This window comes from Lonchura striata, chromosome 13 (genome assembly GCF_046129695.1).
Source record: "Lonchura striata isolate bLonStr1 chromosome 13, bLonStr1.mat, whole genome shotgun sequence".
NCBI classification, from domain to species: domain Eukaryota; kingdom Metazoa; phylum Chordata; class Aves; order Passeriformes; family Estrildidae; genus Lonchura; species Lonchura striata.
The window spans coordinates 20552593-20568956 of NC_134615.1; the positions used below are offsets into that span (position 1 = coordinate 20552593).

The following is a 16364-nucleotide window of genomic DNA, read 5'->3' on the forward strand; positions in this document are numbered from 1 at the left end:
TGACTTTAAAAGGTATAGTCCAAACCTACCCCTGATGCCCTTTGTTCAGCTCTGCCTGTAGGAGCTGTAACTCCACAGCTTCTCACCTGATTTGTCATCAGGTTTTTGTGGGATTGCCATATTAGGGTAAAAGAAAGTCTGATTCTCACCCGAACTGAGTCCTTAGGTAGTCACAAAGGAAGTTCTGGGTTTTGAAAGTCTTTGTACTTCCCTTTACAAACCCTTCTGCCTTCTGGTAAGCAACTCTTCTATAAAAGGAGAAGGGGAGCAGTGAACTGGTTAATCTGATTATTGGGGTTGGAACTAGGTGATATTTAAGGTCACCTCCGAACCGTTCTCTTGTTCTGTGATTATCGGTAGAGATTAGAACATGCAATATTTTAGAAAATGTACTTACAGGTAGGATAACATTAATATAAATCACAGCCAATTCAACAAGGCAAACAATACTTAACAAGAGAACCTTTTCCACCAAATATGCAATCTCTGATGCTGAGAAACCCTATACGGCCCCTTTTGTTAATTTTCTGCTTAGCCTAGGCCTAGTTTGAATTAAATTCCAGATTACTTACTGCATTACCCAACTCTTTTGTTTTGTTTGCAAAGGTTTGTAATCTGTGTTTAGTGAAAACTGTAGAGTACAATAAGCCTGTAACTGAGTAAAGGAGTCAAATGGTAGGATTCTGAGTATCAACAGTCTTTGGGTTTGCTTCTTTTTTGTTATCTGATTGGTTTAATTTTGTGGGGTTTTTTTTAATTTATTTACAGTCTGCTTTCTATGAAGGAATTTTAGAATTTATTGAGGGTATTTTTGCCAATGAGGAAATCTTCCATAGAAAATATATAACTTTAGCTGTTTCCATATATCATACTGCAGGACAGAAAGCAGAGGATGCTTTTGCTGCAGATGGAAACAGAAGGTCTCATTTCCTCAGAACACAGCTCAATTCCATCTCTTTCAGTTGTACTGTGGGCAGCACTACAGTAAACACTGGCCCAGACTTTTTGTTCTGTTTGTGAGCGTGGATCACCTCACAGGGTGTTATCACAATCGTGTCCTTGGGGTCGGAGTGTTTCGTCTGCCGACCCCAAACCCTGGAAGTGCTACCGCCATCAGAAACAATGAGGTGGAAACAGTGAAAAACATCAAACAATTTCAGAGCACTCTGTGTGGCTAACAAAAACATGTTTGTGAGATGGGAAAGTTCTGGTAACATTCCTGAACTCATTTTCACTCCTGTTCACCTCTTTTAATGCATGCAAACTCTTTCTCCAAACAGTGGGAGAAAACCCCTTGAAACATCCTAGATTTGTGAGGGAAGACTTTTTCAGCAGGGCAGCTGTGTTTCTTGGCACTGTGCGCTATTGACACCCACCATGTAACAAGAAACTAGTGTTTTGTCCTCTGTTGTATGGAAAACCCTTAAGTTTTGAAAATAAGTGATGGAAACATGATCCTGGCTTGTGATGTCATGAGCCATTGAGTAAACAAATAAATTTCTTGCAGTTTCAGGGGTTTGTACAAGTGTCATTGCCCTACTTTGTTACTTGCAGCTCCTTTTCCCACACAGCTTCTTCCCTTCCACCTGGGCTGGATTTGAGCTATTCATTCTTTGTTTGTTCTTGTTTGTGCAGCACAGTTTATTTTCCATTGTAACTCATCTTTTTGACTGCTTCCCATATTTCTGTCCAGGTGTGGAGCATGTCTCTCGGAGTCCAAAGCCTTTGGTTTACCTTTCACAGAGCAACCCAGAGCCCACAATGGTATGGATATTGCCCAAAACAAAACCAGTGCAGGTTGTGGGAGCACCCAATTGTTTCTGACTGCTTAGTGCTGGGATCTCTGCTCCAAGAGTATCCAGGAAAAGGTGAGACACCGGATTAAAGTGTGGGAGAGGAAGCTGTTCCTGCCTCATGCCTTTCCCAGGGGTGTATGTATATATATACACTATATATAGAATGCAGTCACGTCCTTGTACATCTCAGCATTGCCAAATTGGTCCAGTAAGTTCCAGGTTGTTTTTTTCCTAAACTTTGGGCTATAAAAGCCTGGTTCTGGAGCAGCTTCCTGTGTGATCCAGCAGTGCTGCCTGCTGGAGCCATGAGCTGTGGGATAAAATTAGGGCAATAAACTGCTTGTATCTCTGTTTATTCCACATGTGGGTACTCCAGTGCTGTCATAAAACACGTGTGGAAGATGTGTCCCCCACAGATGCTCTCCAGAGCAGAACACAGCAGCTTTCTCTGTGTTTTCTGTTTTCAAGTTGCACTTTATCACAGGAGAGTGAAACCATCATTATCAACAAGCAGTCTTAAACTGCAAAACTCTTTTCCCCAGTACAAAGAGCTGTTAAAGGTCAGTCTGGCTCTTTACATCTTGGGCCTCATTAGGCATTGCAAACAAGCAAGAGGATAACCTGTGCTTTTAAACTGAGTGAGGTAGCAGTGAGAGAGAGATAGTAACAGAGAGCTGGGGCAGCTTTGAAGGGCTGTCTGCAAATCATCTGCTGCTGGAGGTGACTCAGAGTGTGTGTCCCCAGACAGGGCTCAAGTTGCAGTTTAAAGCAGCAATTTCCAGCACTAAACAGAAAATATGTCACAAGGAGATCAGAGTCCAAGCCAAGCTCTACCTTTAGGTGGGGCTCCATGCTGGCAGCTGATGTGGGGAAGGGGAGATTCAAGGTGGTGGAAGAAGGTGAAATGGTGAAATGCTTTATGTAAATGATTGAGATTGAAAAATGAAAAAAACCTTTTTTTTTCTCCCCCCAAGGTCTGTCCTTGTCTTGCTCTATGGCCTCAGGCAGGTTTGTTGTTCACTTGTACATCTGTCCACACAAATACTGAAAGAGTACATGGTGTAATGGCCCTGATTTTATTGCAGTGCTGTAGCAACATGCTTTCTAACAACACAGCAAGGAAAAATAACAGCATTGTTTCTACAAGCACCCCTGGAGCCACGCTTTATTCCCATCCTGGGGAAAGAATCTCCCTCCCTTAGGTCCCTCCTCTCAGAAGCAGTGCCAAGCTGTGAAGCTGAACAGAATAAAACTGACTCCAGTGGCTTGAGGTGCATCAAAAAACCCCTCACACTCAAAAGCAGCCACAAATCTGGCAAAGTGTGAGGCCACCACCAAAAGTGGGTGTCACACGATGCCTTCTGCCACTCAGGAAGAGCAGGCTGTTTCTATGGCTACTACTGCCTTTCTCTCAAATGCATGAACCACTGGTGCTGATGAGATCATATTGTATTATAGAAAAAAAAATTACTCACATACTGCTTTACACTGCAGCATTTGTTGAGTTAGTAAATATCTGACATCCTATGATAAAGACATTTTCCACTTAACGTATTTTTATAAAAGGGTGGGATTTTCCTCATCTCTGATTTATAAATGCATCCATTTTGGCCTCAAAAATCCTTGTTCTGGTTTCCATGACAACAGGTCTGATTTTTGAGACTATTTCTTCCCCTTATTTCATCTCGGGTGGGGAAGAGTTGCTGTTCCCTTCCAGTAGCCCTGCAAGGGGCAAACAAAATGGTTGTCTTGGAGGAAAATCTGCAGGCTTGAAACCAGAAACTTCAGCCAGTTTTTTGAAACGCAAGTGAGAAATGCATGAGAAGAGTGGCACTGCTAACCTAGCACAAGTTTGAGTCAGATTTTTTGTACATGAAAAGTCAATAGCATATGTAATTCCAGGAAATTTTAGTCATATACCACCCAGTCACGTACTTAACAAACTGCTCTGGTATCCCTGAATAGCTCTGTGTTGGCACACAGCAAAATAACCAGACAAAGAGGATCCAGCCAGTCTGTTCATATTGTCACTTTACAGTTAATTAGTACTGAATGCACTTTATTATTTGAAATACACTCTCACCAGCTCTATTTTTTCCCTCAAGACATCCTGTTTTCAGTACTGAACTGCTGGGACTGTCTGTTTCACAGATCACTCATGGCTAGGCATATTCCTTCAATGTGGAACAGTGCATTTGAGACCATGGCTAGTAAAGGCACCATAAATAATCCACAGCTGCTCTGCAAGGAGCTTTCCAGTGGATTTTGCACTTTTAACATTTCCAAGAAAAAATTAAGATAGACAGCTGCTGCTATTCTATGGCTGAAGTGGGTTAGTAATTGCTCTTCTAAAGTGATAAAAAGGCCTTTTTTGCAAACTCCTCAGAAAATCCCTGGAGAAATCTTGGTTCCTTTTCCCTGCAGAGAAGAAATTTTTACCTTATTACCTTTTGGGTAATAAGTATCTTCAGATGTGCTGTCCACTCAGCTTTCAGATGAAACTTCTCTCTTTTACTTACTTTACTTCGTTTTCTTAATTTATGTGGGTAAAAGGCATTATTACCAAAGTGTTTAAGGTATCATTGTATTATGGCATTATAATCTCATTTGAGCTGACAGCAGCTTGGTATATCATCTACTCATTCCTTAAACTAGTAAGGGATTGCTCCCAGGGTCTAATCCAAGAGCTGGGGATTCTAGCTCATCTTTTGAAGCAGAAATCCAAGAGTAGGTCAAGTATTCTCCATTAAGACAGAAGGCAGGAGTATCTCATTCAGGATGTTTTATCCACTCCATTGTAACCTGTCTGTTATTTATGTTAGGAGCTGCTCTGTGACTCTGCTGTCCCCACCTGTGCAGTCCCTGGCACATCTTGGGGTAAAGTGAGATTATTGCTGAAAGCCAAGAGCACTTAGGAGTGAATCAATACCAGGGACAACACAGAAGTGATTCAGTGATTGCCTTGAATAACCAGGCACAGGTTTTGCTTTCTGTCATGACTAAAACATGCTGCCCATGCTGAGTCCCTTGGGGTCAATGAAGTCACAGCAGCACCATTTCAGCTGTGCAGCCAGCTAGAGACAACATAAGCACCCTCCTTTTCTGTGCCCTACCATGACATGCAAGGGATTAAAATGTGAGTCATCTGCTGAGAAAATACTGATCCTGAGGCAGTAGGATGGCTCTTAAGAAAGGTTTTGCATTCTGTAAATATTAATTATGAGTGGTAGAGAAAGCAGACACGACTGAAAACAATGAAACTTATGCAATTCCATCTGCACTTTTAACTTTTCAGATATCAACGTTTTCATCTAAATTGCTCTCACACTTAAAACGCTTCAGTGGTTTTATAACCCATTGGAAAATTAATTTTTACCTTTCTGGGTTTTTTTTCATTTCTTGTGGCACAACTTCATGTGATATTGCTCCCACAAAAGTGTTGTGTTGAAATCCTAAATTTTGTTTGTAGTGCTGTCTGAATGGTCCTGCAAATAATTAATTGATTCCTGCTTTTCATATAGCCCAGAGCAAATTTAGAGGAAATAAATGTAACATGAGTTAGTCATCCTTAAATAATCTCAAAGCAGGAGCCCTACATTAACAGCAGGCTGATAATAAGCTGTGCAGTGCTATCTCCAGTGAAGCTTTGCTCGTGACTTCAAATGAATTGATGGCCTGTCATTTATTTGTTTGTTTGCTTTTTCTCAGTGGGTGAATTTACTGTCTTCTTGCTGAAGTATAATTGTAGAATTGAATACTACTGGTTTAGGCTTATGCATGTAGAGGCTAAGGTGGTTTGAGACATGGTGCAAATTAATAATACACCAACTCTGTTAAGACACCTGTGATAGGTAGTTTTTTTTGTGATAGAGATAAATATTATATTACAGGAACAGCAAAGAATGGGATTAAAAAGAATCAGCAGACCTGATCTACCCATTTAATTTTTTCTTTTTTGCAGGCTTCTGCTGCTGACCATCTGCAGCTGCTGTCGGTCAGGCATTGATCTGGCCTCTGAGGGACAGAAATCCATTCTGTCCCCTGCCTGGTGGTTCAAGGCTTTTTATCCTGGCATTTAAATTGGATTTTATTCAATTTTATTTAAATCCACTGTATCAACACTTAATGAACAGAAGCCCTCCCACTCTGCTCTGTGGCATCCCATTGTATACCAGCTTTTTATTCTTGTGTGTGTGTTATACATATTCATGTCCCTTAATCTTTCACGCTAATGTACATTTCCCTTTCCTACTCGTTTTCTCTTCTTGATTATCATTAAATACCTGGATGATACTTAAATGTCAGAAAAGCCCTGAGAAATGCCACATACTGGAGAAAAAATAGTTTATGTTTAAAAAGCCCTGAGGATGGGAATATCTCCTTTCCAGGCTGTTCTGGCCAGATCTGGAAAAAAAAAGAGATCTCTTGAGAGAAATAGATTTATGTTGCTGGTGGTGTTTTGATTTTGAACTTTGATATTGAAATTGGAGGTTCAGAAATGAGTCCTGTCTTCTCTCTAGTTCATCTCTGCCCTGACATGATAATGGGTCACTTGGAACAATCACCTGGCTTCATTAATTATTAATCCTAACACATGGCAAAAGCAATCTGGAGATTTGCAGAACATGTGGGGGTCTGTTGATGGAAATGTAAAGGGGACAATTACCAGTCTGAAAATAAATGAAGGTGGCAAGTGCCAACAAGGAGGGGGAATCAAGAGGCTTAAGTATAGCTGGAAGAATTAAAAGATATTTATCTTTCAGTCAGATTTATGTCTTAAGTTACATTAAAGTGAAAATTCCTACAGCAGGGCATGTAGTTCACATGAGGATTGGGTTACTTGGCTGAGCTGTGGTCTAGGCAGATATGCATTTATAAACGTCCACAAGAGTTTTGATACTTGCTGAGTGCATAGGAAAAGCAGTGAGCTGTTCACTTTTAGGAACTGATACCCAGTTGAGCAAGAATACAACTCTCATCCATACACTGTAGTAGCTTCTTGGGCATTTATGCTGAGGGGAGAAAACAGAAGTCTTGAGACATGGAGTAAGAGCTGCTACCTAACATGAATGCTGTTTGAAGGTGACTTTTTATCTACACAGACCTAGGCAGCCTAATGGATAACAACACTCATTGCCACTGCAGGAGGGGAAATGTGTGTATTTGCCCCAAAGTGTGATGAAATTAGAGAGTTTTTTTCCTTATGGCCTCTCCCTCTGTTTGCTGCACCAGAACGGGAGCCTGTGTCCTGCTGGTTTCAAAGGGGCTCTCTGTACACTTCCTTTCTGTCAATAATACATTGAGGAGGTTTGTACACAATAACATCCTACTTTAATATCTTAAAGAACACTTCCTGGGCGAGTGGTGTGTTCCAAAGCTGCGTGATGCATTGCTGAGGTCTCTCCTCTGGATATAGTCTGGATTAAGCTCCCAGGTGAGCTCTCCCTCCCAACAGCCACAGGCCCCCATGGCAGTGGAGCCGTCTGTGACATCTCCAGATACCTCATCCCAGGTTTTCCTGCATTATCCAGCTGCAGTGGCAGTGGAAGGCAAGGATAGAAAGGTTAACAACTTCCCTTTTCACCCCCAGATTGCTGAGGAGGGCTGACAAACCACAAAGGGCTTTCTCCTGCTTAGACTGCCACAGCTCAAGCAGTGCCAGGGATTAATGGAGCTCCAGACTGTCTGATGGAGTTTTTCCCACAGAGCAAAATATTAACTAAATCAATTGATTGCATTTTCATTTCTTGAGGGAGGTGCAGCCCACACATCCCATTGTGTGTGAGCACAGACAGTCTGCTGAAGCAATACTGTGTTATCTCACGGGCGCTTTGTGCTGCGTCTCCAATCCTTCTGCTGTAAGAGGAAATGGAAATTCTTGCTCACAAGACCTATCTGACAAAGAAATAAATTCAGTGTCCCAAACTTAGGAAATTACAGTATCTGCTACAGCAAAACGCTGTGATAAACCCCCATCCATCTGGAATGTTTCCATAATCCACTACAGATTGCCAATTAATTGCATACTTAGTTCTGTGTAAATAGGACAGATAATAGGCTGTATTAGTGGAAGTCCCTCAGGGGCAGTGAAAATACATCACAATATTCCTAAATAGTGTATTTTTATTAAAGCTGTGCCTGCAAGCTTCTGTTTGGTACTAGAAACCTATTGTGTGGGGAGCTGTACATGTAATGAAAGGCCAGATTTACAGCACACACTCCTATTAAGTGAAGCACTTAATTGCTTACTTCAAGTACCAGTTCAAATAAACTGATCTCGTCTATTTTCTAATTAAATGGGGGAAATTATAGTTTGGCTGGTTGGGACACAAGGTTTTTAAACCCTCTTCAAGAGCAGGAGGAACTGTAAACAGTGTCTTATGCTGTTAAGATTAAAATGAGACTGAAATCACAGAAAGATCCTTTGAACAATGGTGTGTGAAATATTTAGGATTTTGCACACATAAATAAATCACTTTTTTTTTTGTTTGCTAGATTACAAAGAATCTTTTGTAGCCATTTTGGATTTAGACTAAAATTCCTATTAATTAAACCAAGTACATAATGAGAAGTCATAGCTTTTAAATAAACTTATATAATTAATTTTATTTGGATGAATTGAGTTTTTCTGTGCTCCACTGAACAACATTACCTTTTTCTGCTCGCAGGAGATTTAATGTTTTACAGCAGTGTTTCTGAGAAGCAACTTGGTAAACAGCAATTGTTCTCCAGAGGATAAAAAATGGGAAAATTGGTTTTGAAATTGAGTCAGATTGTTACAGAATTATTAGGGCCAAAGGAAATTATGCATCTTTATTTCATTTATTGCTACACTTAGTTAATCTTGCATATCTGTGACAACCACAAGAGAGTTGTGTACTTTTTCAGTTTAAAATTTTCTGAGCATTTTGAGTGTGTGTTGTATACCTTCAATATTTTAATACCCAAAGTCCTGCTGCTGGGTATAGCTCTGTACCTCCATGTGAAAATCACTGCTGTAGAACCAGGGATGGATACAGAGCGTTCATTTTAACTGGATTTACCTCAGGAAAGTCTTGGATTGCTCTGGAATGCCTGGGAGGGCTCCCACTGAAATGCCTGTGCCTGTCACCTGTCCCAAAAACTACCTGATGGTTTTCATGTTGTCTTTTAACACGTTCTCCTGTGCGTGAGTTTTTCAGAAAGGAGAAAGCTGAGCATGTTTAGAACAGTTTGCTGCTATCAAGAACCATTTTGTCTTTGCCGTTTGCTTCTCCTGAAGCAAAAACTCACTCATGAACCACTGCTTGTAAGAAGAGGCAGAATGAAGCTGAGCCTCCCTGCCTCCTCATGTATTATACATGTGAAAGTCATGATAATTTCATAGGATTTCACACTCTAAAAATAATGTCCCCATGACCCAGTGCCTCTGGATCTTCTTTGTAGCAGGCACCACATGAATTAATCACTCAGCTCCACTTTGGTGCCATAGACTCAGTTTAGCCTAATTCCCAGGAGTGCCAGGCATTGCATTTGCTGGTTCCACCAAGGGATATGTTATTTATTACCCCTTGAAACATGTCCACAGGGAGGGTCAGCTTCCATTTAGCCTCCCCCAAGCCTATGTGCAACAGACATTATTATTTTAGACTAATTTAGCTTTGTTATGCTGCTAGGGAGAAATTACTTCAGTAGATTACAAATAGATTAAAACTAGATGTTTTCCTCTCTTAAATGCAAGGTTTGGGGTTTTTTGCTCTTCTCAAATGGATTTGATACTATCAAACTAGAGAATCTCATTCCTGTAATCTAATCAAAGATGTTAATATGGACAGCAGTTGTTGCTAACCAAATAGAAATCTGCCACTGTCTCTTTTCAGTCCTGATAAGACTCTTTCCTTTTAGCTGAAAACCATCTGGGAAGTGTCGGTGTCACGTGCAGGCACTTGCCTGCCTTGATAAAAGGTTGAGAAAATACTGATTGGAGCCATTTGATCTGGCGTGGAATTAAAGTGCCTATAGAAACTCCCTCCCACAGTGCAAGATAAAACTACTGCTAACATGTAACAGATACCAGGAGGCTTCTTGCACCTTCAAATAGGAGGGAAAGGCTTCCTGAATCTAAAATCTGAATTTTACAACAGAATTTACAACACAGTTTCTCTGTGCTAGAGATAACTTGTTCCTAGTTAGTATTTTTTTTTCTAATTAACAAAAACTTTTTTGTTTTTCTGCCCCAACTGAGCAATACTAAGAACTGACAAACCTTGTTTTGTTTCTTTGGGTTTGTTTTTTTTTTTTTTTTTTTTTTTGTGTGTGTGTGTAGATCTGCTCTGTATTTAACAAACAGCACTTTTCTCGCCCCAGCTCTGCAAACACACTCTTGTAAATCTGAATCAAAACCCATTCAGGACGTTTCATCTTAAGTGGTTTCATCTTACTGTAATTACCAAGTCGTGTGAGGAGTAGAGAAACAATTGTCTGCACAACAATGGAGATGAAATAAAGATAGCCTCTAATTAATTCCATCTAGGTTATAATTAATTTTGACTGAGTTGCCCAGGACAATATCCTTACTAAAAGGGGGCTGATCACCAGCTGCTGCTCTTTGATTTTCAGAGCAGATGGGGCTATTTCCAGCTAGTGCTTAAAAGGAAATGATGAGGAGGAGGGTGGGGAGTGATTGATTAGCTTTGAGTAGGCCTTGGGGTGAGACTGCTGAAGGAAATGCTGTGTCTGAAAAGTAGACTCTGATAAGGTCTTTTGAAGATTTTAGAGGTGCTTTGGTTTAATTTATCTTTGGTTTCCTATGAGCCACTTTTTTCTTTATTAACAAAAGCTATGATCGGTGATGGGATGCCGTGTCAGTAAATATTTCATTATATGGTATGTATTAAGTAGCAGACAAGCATATTAATTAAGCATATTAATAAGTATATAAGACTTTGGGTCAGAGTGTTGATAAAGGTGATGACGGATACAAATATGAATGTTTCTAGTCCTTGCCAATTTGTAGAAACAGAAGATGAAAAATATCTGTTTAGATTGTTACTCTAGTTCTGTCAGCTGAGAAATTGTTCCCTACCTCATTATATAAGAAGCTTTGGTAAATAATGCATTAAAATTAATTTGCGAAATTCTGCCACTTCCTTTGTTTGCTGCCAAACTGCAAAATTCTCAGATGGATTTGTTGTTAGAAATTATTCATAATGTATGAAATAAATAAGTCCTAGTTTGCTAGGAGACTGTACTCATTAGGAGCAATGGATTTGCCAGTCTTGCACTTTCTCGAACACCACAATATGTTGGGTTTCTGACTGGAGAGCATCTAGAGCTCCCTAATACCTGGCATGGGCTCAGTTCTAAATGCAGAAGGTGAAAATGAAGGTTAGAAACCAACGTTGTCTGACTACTTCTAGTAAAACGCTTGTGTAAAAAGAGAGCAGATATGTGGCAGCTCCAGAGCTAGTTTTCAAAGCTCAGAAGCACCACCTGTAATTGATAGTGGGGAGGGAAAAGTAAAAATTATTTTCACATTATACATTTCAACAGGAATTAATAGGAAGGTTGGGGATTTAAGTGTTAAATAGTGGTGTATCAAATGTGTTTTCTAGGAATATCATGTTCAATTTGTATTTTCTTGTGCTAAATCTTCTGCTTGCTGTCATTTTGTTTTGTTGCATTTTCATTGTTGTAGTGTACACACCATCTTACTGATTCCTAAAGACCAGTGTCATGTGCTTTTCCAGGTGAGAACCACACAGAAAGCAGTGTTTAAAATCTTATATGAAGTTCATATGCAAGAAAAGAAATTAGATGAGCAATCTCTGTCTTATACTGGTGTCATGGTTTGACACTGGCACCATGCCAGTGCCCCCATGAAAATGCAGCCTCAATTGAATGCTGTGAAATGCGATCGAGAACAGAGCAAAGCAGGCCAAACTTAATAACAAGGGAAAAACTTTATTACACTACTACTACTATAAAAGAAAAAAGGGAGGAAAAAAAACACACACAAAATTCAAAATGAAAACCTTTCAAAACATTCCTCCTCCCACCACCCAACTCCAACAAACTACAGCAAGACACATCTGGACCCTTAATCAAGTCTTCACCCCTCCACATAATCAATACTGAGTCCATCAGGGGAGAGAGGAGTTCCCTTGCACCATAGACCCCAATGGAAACACAGCTGCCACCTCTTGTGTTTCCATGTCACACATGGCACCGCCCAGTGTGACACTCTCCATGTCACAGTGCTCTCACCACCGTGCATGGACAGAGACTGCTCATAGGGCTCCTTTAAGGATGCTTTGCCAGGACCAACAGTCCAGTGTCTCATTTTGGGATTACAGTCCCCCCCATTTCCCTGGGGCCAGGGGTCCAAGAACAGAGATCGTCTTTTCTTCTTTGAAGACGGAGGGCATCCTCACACCCTCCTCCGCTGACCTCTGTTCATCCCTGAACTGGTAGTTGCTGGAGGAGTTTCTTGGCTCACCATTACATCCCCCTAGAATGCAGTCCCTCTTGGAAGAAGGAGTGGTTCAGTCTATGGTTAACAAGAATCCAGCCAAAAGTCACTCCATCATCTCCCTACAACTTTCTTTTCCTAACATATGAGGTCCCAGGCTGTCTCTCTTTCCTTCAAATTGAGGAGGAGCAATATTTCATAAAGCCTTCATTTCCCAGGAAAGGGTTAAAAGTCTTGGACTCCCGGACGGCTGAAATCTCTGGCCCAGGACGCTGTGCTGTCTCCCACCTCCCACGCTGGGCATCTTCCTCCCCTTCTCCTCTGCAGGCAAACTCCCGGGTGTCTGCAGGCTCTCTCTTTCCCTCTAGATTAGGGGGGGATCAAAGACATCTCAGACGTTCTCCACCCTTCCGTCTGCAGGAACTGGCCCAGCTCGGTTCCAGACCCTTCACCCCCTGGCCTACCTCTGCAGGCCACATGGCTTTTCTTCTCCCCCACCCAGCTCATGGCTGGGCAGGGGAGGTCTGTACCCTCCACTGACCAGAACCAAAGAGAGCGAGTTCTCCTGGGAGTTCTGCTTTTAACCCCTCTGTGTTCTCAGAGGGGTTAAAATTGGTCCTTCAATTAGTCACCCCAAGTGTCAATATCCAAACCTGACCCCTGACTGGATTGACCTCTTCCTTCTGAAAAAAATCTTTTTCCGTGTCAAACCACGACAACTGGGGTTTGAAACTGGTACAAAATACTTTCACCAGTAATAATTTTACTGTGAATGTGTGGCTCCAGTCCAAACCAGTTCTTGTTTTCTGTTTAGTCTGAGGGAGACAAGTCACAGCTCTGGTTTTGGGAAAGCACTGGTGGGATGTGTGGAAACACTGCCTGTGTTATCTGTTTGTGTTACCTTGAATGTGATGGTTGTTGAATCATTTTGTACTTTTCTTTTATCCTTTCATTCTTTTGTTTGCCCTGCAAGTAATTTTCTGAACCCAGTGAGTTCATTATAATGCTTTAATCTGCCTTTTCCATAATAGAAGCCATGAAGTTTCACCTAATAATCCTTGTACTGAGCCAAATAATCATGTTCCAATTGTAAATTCTCTTTTTTTGCCCTTTAACACAGGTGCCCTTAAACTCCTTGGTTTTTTCAAGTGTATTTTATTAATTGTAGGCATGTCAAGGTAACCCTTGACACTGGCTATGTGGTTCACTTACTCAGTATCACTGGTGATTTCTCAGGGAAGAGGCATGACCCATCTCCTCTAGAAAGCTGCTAAAATCCAGATGAATCTATGTCTGTGTTTTGAAATAAATTAAGACTGAAATAAGTTTTTTTTTTTTCCCCACTTCAGTTCTGTCTCTTAAGCAAAATTCTGCGTTCCATGCTTGCAGTTTTAGGGCCTGTGAAGCACTGCAGGGCAGCTTCCCTGCTCTCCTGCAATTCCCAGCCTGCCTGGACAACAGGAACATTTTGTCTCCTGAGACACCAATGTGCTGAATCAGTGGAGTCATGGTTTTCAGCTTAATATCTGTCCCTATTAGATTGGGCAAGTAATTCAGCTTTTTGTCTCAAATGAGAACTTTTTAAGTGACTCACGCATTTGTTCCCTTGCTTCAAAGGATTGTTCCATGCTGCCAAAATCTCCCATGGAAAGTCCAAGAGAAAAATTCAAGGAAGATCTGCAGTTTTCAGAGTTTTGCATTGTCTGCTTCTGGCTTACTCAGGTATGTTGTTCAATTCTTAATTCCTTTTTCTCTATTCTTGGAGGAGAAATCTCTCTCCATGTACTAACAAGTGGTCAGACATGTCCATGACTCATTACTGAACAGACACAGGAGGCCTGTCCTTTCCAAGGTTTCCAAGATCTTTCCTTGTTAACCTCTTTTGCAGAAAAAAGAGGGATAAAACCCTGAAATGCCTCCCTGACAGTTCTCAGTGCTAATACAGTTTGTGCATTGGCATATGAAACTTTAGTTTAAAGGGGTTTATGGAGATGTGTTAATGTTCTAAATATTATGTTGAGAAATATGTGTTTGTGCTGGTTCAAGGCAGGTGGGGATTCTCTAACTGAACCTTGTGAAGGTACAACAGCTTTCCACAGCCACCCATCATCAGTATTAGTACCTAATTCTGCCTAAAGATTGTGATTTCTGTAGTGATGTTATTACTTTAATTCTTTATTCAGTAGTAATGCTGGATTGATGTCTTTCCTTCTAGTTTCTTCCCCCAGTTTCACTTTTTTTCTGGTTTTGTCTTGCTCTCAGTTTTATCAAAGGAATTTTTTATAGAGCAAAGTGGATCAGGGAACTGATCAGCTTAAAAATCACCTGCTGTTTAAAGCCAGATCAGGCTCCTGACAGGTTCACATCATGGCCTCCTGGGTACCCATGAGGAACAAAAGGGTGGTACTGAGCTGGTGATGTTCTGTGCCATCTTTAACCATGTAAATCCATTCTGAGGGTCATGTTTGTGATGTTGGCTGGGCTCTCTGCCCTGGAGAGGGGAAAATACTGCAGCTCTTGTGAAATCTGTGCTAACAGCTGAGCAAGAGGCCAGTCACCCAAAGAGGGAGCACAGCCCTGAGATCAGTCTAGGAAGGGTTGTTTGGTGGGAAGGTGCAACTCTGTTATTGGGAAGAGAGTAAATGTAAAATGTCCACCCCCCTCATTTCCATTGAGCTTCTTCTTCTGATTTGTAGCAATGCCAAATGCATGTGGTGCTGGGAGTGGGGTGTGGGAGCATCTCTTCTCAGGAATGGGTGGTGTGGATTTCTTCTGGGATGACTTTGCTCTAAGCTTGGTAAGGAGCTTGGGCTGGAGTATTGCACTGGGATGCTCACTGAGCGCTGGTTATGGATCCAGCTTGGGATTTCTTTGGTACTGTTCACACAGACTTGCTCTCTCAAAAAAAAAATTCTTGGAAGGTGATAAACTGCTGGTATGAAGGCAATGATCCCTTTCTGCAGTTCCTGCACTGAGGAAATTCTTTTTTGGTTCAATAAGACAAAGTTCTTATTCTCATTTCTGTTCATTGTTTCCCCCACATTTACATTTTTAAGATCTTATGTTCATCTGAACCACTTTTGCCTGCTCTGTTGTTAGAACCACAGAAATGTGGATATAATTCTGGCCTAAATTTCCAACTTTTCTCCTTTCTAGACCTTGAACTATTCACAGCCAGTGGTGGAGCTTGGCCTCCAGAGCTGTAGCATTAGGTTGGTGTGGTGAGGGATCCACTAAATTTCACTTTTAAGCAGGTCTCCATCACAAAAGGCATGGATTCAGGTGTGGGAATGGCTAGCTGTAGGACAGTGGTGAATTCCCTCTGTCACCCAGCTGCTTGTCCTGCATCTACCCTGGGAGCTTCACAGAAATGCTGGGTTTGACCATGAAGCTTCTAAGGGGAATAGCAGTAATTAATAAGAAATAATAATAATAAAGCTTTCGTTTCTAGTCCTACCAGGATCAGTTTTAAGTGCTTAGGCCAGAATCTTCCAAGGTGATCTTAGTGTGGCTAATAATGAGACATTATTTACCTTCTGACTTCTTATTCTGGGGGAGTGTGGGGTGTTTAAGGGGAAACTGAGGCACACTGAAGTGACCAAGTTTGCTTGAAATGTTGTAGCCAAGAGGAACAGACCAGCAGGACTGAGCAACAGCATGCAGTCTCTTAATGTCTTGCTTAGCTCTTATTTTTTCACTCTTTTTTTGTTTCTGAACACTTGATTAATAAGTTTAGCAAAACAATGGGCTTGCTTTCTTTAGTTCCCTTCTCACTCCCTTTGGAGTAATCTACAGAGCCCTAGTGCTTTATGCACTGCAGTTTAAAAATGCACCAGGAAATCTCATATCCTGTTCTCTGACTTTCTTCAACTTTCCTTTGAACTGCAGCTCAGATATAATTACAACAGAAATAAGCTGTGTGCGTGTCTCTAGAAATGTTTTAGTACCAATGAGACAGTTTCAAAATTACTGGCTATGGAAATGATTGCAGTTGATTCTTCTATAGTCAAGATCTTGACCAGTTTTTAAGTTTTGAGTATTGATGAAAGATACAGAATGGATTTTTTGTGTTTTCCCTGTGATTAATTTTTCACAGTTTCTAGTTAGGCTTGAAAAGG

At 41.1% G+C, this 16364-nt stretch overlaps 1 long non-coding RNA gene across 1 annotated transcript in view; it reads left to right on the top strand.

The window, feature by feature from the left end:
* Positions 1–13927, top strand: part of LOC110476365 (uncharacterized) — a 19029-nt gene extending 5102 nt beyond the window's left edge. Inside the window, exons 2-4 of the long non-coding RNA XR_002466402.3 lie at positions 1694–1868; positions 11473–11524; positions 13864–13927. This is a non-coding gene — a long non-coding RNA (uncharacterized LOC110476365). The remainder of the gene's footprint in view (positions 1–1693; positions 1869–11472; positions 11525–13863) is intronic.
* The last annotated feature ends 2437 nt before the right edge of the window (positions 13928–16364 follow it).